Genomic DNA, 7,076 nt, shown 5'->3' on the forward strand with positions numbered 1-7,076 from the left:
AACCTTTCTTCATCTCTCTCTTTGGCAATTTATTTGGCTGTTTTTGGCATAAGTCTTGGTACAGGTATGGAACTTGTTATCCAGAATCCTCGGGACCTGGGGTCTTCCAGATAATGGATCTTTCTGTAATTTGGATCTTCATACCTGAAGTCTACTAGAAAATCCTTTAAACATTAAATAAACCCAATAGACCAGTTTTGCTTCCAATAAGGATTAATAATATCTTAGTTTGGCGCAAGTACAAGTTACTGTTTTATTATAACAGAGAAAAAGTAAATATTTTTTTAAAACTTTGGCTTATTCGGATAAAATGGAGTCTATGGGAGACAGCCATTCCTTAATTCAGAGCGTTCTGGATAACGGGTTAAGGGGTTACTGTACCATTCTTAGTGATATGGCATTTCCCTTGAAAACGAAAATCGAGACCAGTTCTAATAAATGAGTTACCATGGGACATGCCATCGAGAGGTCATGTAGTGTTAAAAGTGTAGGAGGGGGCTTTTACTTTTAAGCCATTTTTTTTTTTTTTTTTAAACAAAGCAAAATGTATGAGTCTTTGAGTTCTCGGACAAGTATTTCTCAAGAGTGTTAAGATAAACAAACAAGGCCAGAAATGGAAAAGCTCGCAGTAGCTTTCAGATTGGTGACATAAAAGTCAAACTGGTTTATATTACAGATAAATTACTGCTTTTTGAAGTCTTAATAAAAATTGTTGGCGCAAATAAGCCACAGTGTATATATTACTAATCCCCCCTATAGCAGCCTGTGTTTTGCTCCAAGACTTACGGAGTAAAGATTAACATTTATTTTCCAAGAAAATGTGTTGTCTTTAGAAGTTAAGTCAATGTCAGCAGTCTAACAGTATGGAGGATAGATAGATAGATAGATAGATAGATAGATAGATAGATAGATAGATAGATAGATAGATAGATAGATAGATAGATAGATGATAGATAGATGATAGATAGATAGATAGATAGATAGATAGATAGATAGATGATAGATAGATAGATAGATAGATAGATAGATAGATAGATAGATGATAGATAGATAGATAGATAGATAGATAGATAGATGTACAGAATGTTTATACATTTTTTGCAGATTATTTGTGTTGAAAAAAAGACAAATGTCCATCAAGTTCAACTCCTTCAAGTGCACCCCGTCGCACATGTGTCCCACGCACAAAGAGACTTATCTATACATTCACATGTATATAATTTTCTAACTAACTGTAGTTTTTCAGATCACAATAGCCTTGGTTATTATGCTTGTTCAAGAAGTGATCCAAGCCACCCTTAAAGACATTGATAGAACCTGTCATCATAACCTCAGTGCCCTCAATGTGAAGAACAACCTAAACTGCTTCAAATGAAAGTCCATTTCCTAAAGGGATGGCCTCTCATTCTTTCATTCTTTCCATTGGAGAAAAGACCCCCCGCTATCTGTCCTTAATGTCTTAGAATGTATTTCTAAAGAGTCATCATATCCCCTCGCAAATGCCTTTTCTCCAACAACCCCAACCTTGACAGTCTTAGGGGCAGATTTATCAAGGGTCAAAGTGAATTTGAGGGAATTTTCGAAGTAAAAAAATTCTAAATTTGAAGTCATTTTTGAGTACTTCGACCATCGAAGGATACTACGACTTCGACTTTGAATTTGATTCGAAGTAAAATAGTTTGAATATTCGACCATTCAATAATCGAAGTACTGTCTCTTTAAAAAAATGTAGATTTCAATACTTCGCCAAATTAAACCTGCCGAAGTGCTATGTTAGCCTATGGGGACCTTCTAGAGCAGTTTTCTACGTTTTTTGAAGTCGAAGAAAAATCGTTCGATCGATCGCTGAAATCCTTTGAATCGTTCAATTCGAATGATTTAATTGTTCGATCGAACGATTTTACTTCGACCTCAAAACGGTCAAATTCGGTAAAAAAAAACTTAGACTTCGATATACGAAGTCGAAGTATTCCAATTCGATGGTTGAATTTGAAGTATTTTTACCTTTGAAATTCGACCCTTGATAAATCTGCCTCTTATAGTCCTTATAGATTAGTTCTTCCATTTTCGAGTCCAAAGTGCATTTTGAATGCATAGCAGTACAAAGGTATAGTATATATAGTATAGTTCCTACACAGAACCTAAGGATTAGATTTATAAGTTTGAATTATTTCTGGTAGAATTTTAACATTTTTCTTGCTGGTATTTTCACCTTTTCCTGAAACTTTTTGTGACTTTTCTATAGAATTGTAAACATTTTAGTGATCTGGCTCATTTCACCACTTGCACTTGTGAATTTTTTTTCAGCTTTGAGCAGCTTTGAGCAGATGAAAACAATTTTATCCTATAGGCTAAAAACGTCCCAGCCTTGTCTGGTATAATAAATCATAATAAACTTGCAAGTATTTGGAAAAATTCTACAATCCTGATTTTTCAACATCTCTTCTAGTAAAGAATTCCTGATGACTTGGGTTTGTTTCACCTTTAATAAATCTGGCCCTTAAGTTTAATTTTAAAATACATGCACTGTCCTAGTTTATTCCAACAGATATCAATCCATATTACAGAACAGCCAGTACTAAGGCATACACGTTCTCTTATGTTCTTTATATTTCCAGAAAACTGGATTTTGTCTACCATAAAATGCTTGCAATACATATTGACAGCCCAGCTGCTAAGTCAATGTAATGAAAACATCCTAGATGCATTAAATAATGCCTTTATGTCTTTAATATTTGAATATGGGGAGGCAGATTTATCAAAATAGATTTTTTATTTTTACGTTTTTTTTTTCAATTTCAAATCTATGCTATTTATGAAACATTTGAAACTCAAAAACTCAATTGTTAATGAGTTGATAAAACAACTCAAATGCAGTGAAATCTCATTCTACCCTTTTTTTTCAACAAGTTCATTTTAAAAAAAAAACTCACAAAACTTAAATGTGCACTTATTTATTAAAAAAAATCCAACCTTAAGAAACGTAATTGATTAAAAATGTTGCAAAACCTTGATGGCAGTAAAATCACTTATTTTCAATCTACCAACTTTCAAGAAAATGTAAAAAAAAAAAAATTTCAGACAACTAACATTGACTTCTACATGAACTCACCAGCTTTTAGATGCTTAATATTTGCATTCTAGTTTTTTCATTTTGCTTGCTTAATGAATCTTGAATATTCAAGTTTTAGATCTTTAATTTGTAAATAGCTTGAAATTTGAAAATACAACTCTCATTGACTTTTACATGAACTCACCAGCTTTTAGATACTGAATATTTGCATTCTTGTTTTTTTTAGGTTTTTTGTGATTAATGAATCTTGAACATTAAAGTTTTTGGAAACTTTAATTTGTAAGTTTTAGAGCAACAAATAGCTTGAAATTTGAAAATACAACTCTCATACTCTGCTTCATGAACTCACCATGGTCTTAATATTTTTAGAATTTTTGTGCTCAATGAATGTTGAAGTTTCAAGTTTTGAATTAAATTATATTGTTCTTTATGAATGTGCTCTTCAAACATAGAAGTATAACGACTGTGTAGTATTTATTTTTGGACAATAGTAAATTAGGAGTGGGGGTCAAGTTTCAAATGAACAAAATAAGAAAAAACAATTAAAATAATCTGATCAAAAGGTGGGGAGCTGGCATATTTGCACCAGTGCAATGGCTGACAAAATACAAAAAATTCTAACGATAGTTACTTAGGCAAATACAAGGAACATTACATAGTACATATCCATTTGTCAGTCTGTCTGTTTATCAATCTAAAATCATTTATTCTCCGTTACCTAATGTATCCATCAACAAAAAAATTGTTTCAGTCCACTTTCCGGCTTAACAGTGAGATATTTCACGTGCACGTAATTAATGAGAGTACTACAGCACATATGGCTAAATGTATAAAACAGCAAGAGCAGCTTATGTGTTTTTCTCACGTTAGTTTAAAAATGTGGAAGGAGCTAATGCAGAGCACACTGTACAAAGACTGGATGCCAAGACCTGCAATCTGCTAAAAATATGTGAGTTTAAACTGTGGCGATTTCAGTATTAAAATAAAAAACATTGGTCTGCTTATTCATACGTATTTATTAAAGTGTGAAAAGAAAATTTCCCACAAAACTTACCAACATATATTACATATATTCTGTATGAGATACAGATCACTTTTCTAAGGGGCAGATTTATCAAAGGGTCGAAGTTATGTGAATTTTTTTAACTCTAAGAAATTCTAATTTACTCACAACTCGAATGGGAGGTTCTTTATGAAAAAACGTTATTGTCTAATATTTGATCAGCCAGAAAATTCAAATCAAATTCAAATTTACCATTCCAACCTTAATTAATCAACCCTTTAGGGATGAAGGGTAACTGCAAATACTACAAAGAATTACTGTTTTCCTGTTGATTTCTATATTAATGTTATTTATCTTGCATCTTCTTTGCAAACAAAAAAAACATGTTCTTGTTCTGTATTGATGCCAGTTGCCGGAATATATAATGATTATTTGACGCTGCATAAAAAAGTTGGTGACATTTTTTATGTTGTTTACGTATGGAGAACATTATTTATGTATGAAAAGATCATGTTATATCCTTGAAAATGGTCAAGTACCAAAAACTGAAAATAAATTTGCTTTTAAATTTGGAAAGTGTACACCCTCAAAACAAGTTAATGTAAAATTCCCTTCTGAAAACTTTTGCATTCTATGTTCATTGTTTTTTTTTTTCTAGTTTTCAAGATATTACCAATTTTTATACTTTTAGATGTTGAGTTTGAAAAAATAAAACTGGAAATCAAGTAAAAAATAAAATCGAAAAGTCTTGTAATGTTGTACTGCTCAGAAAATGTATTAGAGAGCAGAGTCATCTGATGTCATTTGGTCAGTTCTAAACAGAGCAAGCTTACAAGACTTTCCTTTTCCCTCTAACTTCATTTTTTGCCATCTATATCCAGTCATCTCAGAAAATTTATATAGTTCTATATTAGCATGGGCTAAAAGCAGCAGACTGTTACATGTATGTATGACAGAAGGTACTAAAGGTATCAGGTGTGTCTCTATTGGCTGATATACACCATAGATGAAATACTATGAGGCAGATTTATCAAGGGTCAAATTTAGAGTTCACGGGAGTTTTTAAAAACTCCAATAAACTCTCATGAACTTGAGATTTGAAAAAAATGACAAATCAAAATTTATCAAAAAATTCTAATTTGTCAAACTTGGGTGAATGGGATTCACCCACAAATTCGAATTGAATTTGAATCGGATTCGATTTGAGTTTTTTCTAAAAAAAAAAACCTTGATTTTTAGGAAGGCTGCAAACAACTCCAACTCCAAATTGATCCCAGGACGTCCCCCATAGGCTAAAACAACAATTCAGCAGGTTTAAGGTGGCGAATATTCAAATTCTTAACGGGCCAATACACAATAAATTTCGAAAATCGATTTAGGATTTTATCTATTCTGTAGTCAAATTTCACAAATATAACCTTGAAAATTCAAATTAGAAATTCGAATTCGAAAATTCAAATTTTAACCTCGACCCTTGATAAATCTACTCCTATGTGTGGCATGAACCTAACCATCACATTCTTAAAATATTTCATATTATCCAGAGAATGAAACAGTATAAGTGTTAACAAATTGACCATTTACTGTGTAATGATCTGACCAATATGAGAGGATGGGCTTGAAACCTACCTACTCAAGCACCTTAAACATCCTACCAAAAAAAAATTTCTTTAATTATTTGTCAGTGAATAAGCAAAAAATATGGGTTTTTTTCCAATGCATTGAAAATGTTTTGATTTCCGTAGAAATTAAAGCTTGTGCAACAGTTTCTGCAAGATGTGCACATTACTCATTGTGTAATGATGTACTTGGCCTCATTGTCTGTAGTCTGTTTCCCATTTACTTTGTATTGCATTCCAGACTGTGGATGATTCATATATTTCCTTCTCTTTTTTTAACAATAAAGAAAAATAACATAATAATATTAAGTTCTCATGCGTGACAATTGAACGTTTTCTTAAATATTTTGTCTATTTATGTTATAATTTTATGCTTCAATAGTCAGGTGCATATAAATATTTGTTTAAAAATGCCACGCTCTTTTTTAGACCACAGATTTCAGGATTTCAACATGAGTTGCTGTATGGAACAAAAGTCATAGCCTTTCTATGTCCTGCCTCTGTGGCACTCACATCTGGGTCATCCAATCAGAATGAGTTATGCAGCACCATCATTATGATCAGCATCTTACAAATCTTATGAAATGGGGGTAGCCATTTTTATGGTGAAACTTTACCAGACGGGGTTAACCATTTTTTATGGTTGCATGTCATACTCAATATCTAAAGGGGAAGTCTTATAAAAATGAGAATTTATAACTAGCTTAATTTCATGAAAAATTTATAAAAATTATCATTTAAAAATTCTTTATAATTCTAAAATCAAGTTACTTATCAGTATCCTCCTCTCAGTAATCTTTCTTTCTTCATGCAGTAGTCAGATTTTAATTGACAGGTCAAATACATTGTTGTGTGTTTCCAATGCCTAAACAATGTGTTAGAGCTAACTGTCTTTCAAAATAACCGACTCTGACACAAAGCTGCATGTAGAGAGTTTGCTGAGAGGAGGAGTAACTTGATTGTTTCAGAAATGGTACATCATTTTTATGTGATTATACTTATTATTTCTATTAAAATTTTATTTTTGTGATAGTCTCTGAGAAGAGTCACCTGGTATATGCTCTGTATTGTATATGCTGTTTATTGGACAGCCAATAAATATGCTTTCTGTGGCACCAGCTGTTTCTTTAGTAGCCTATCCCACACTCTGTTCTACAAACAGTTTGACAAGTGCTTAGAATTCTGAATCTCATTCCACCCCCAGCATTAAGGCATTGCTCAACTCTAGCCAAATTGGATTAATCAGTAGCACTTTCAGACATGTCAGAATTACTCATCCGCTTATTGACCCAGTTGACCTACCCCAATCACATGCACTGTTGGCAATGAGACAGAAAAGCTTCAGAGCTCATTGAGCTAATGAAACCCTATAATAAATGTA

Source organism: Xenopus laevis, chromosome 1L (assembly GCF_017654675.1).
Source record: "Xenopus laevis strain J_2021 chromosome 1L, Xenopus_laevis_v10.1, whole genome shotgun sequence".
In the NCBI taxonomy this organism is placed as follows: domain Eukaryota; kingdom Metazoa; phylum Chordata; class Amphibia; order Anura; family Pipidae; genus Xenopus; species Xenopus laevis.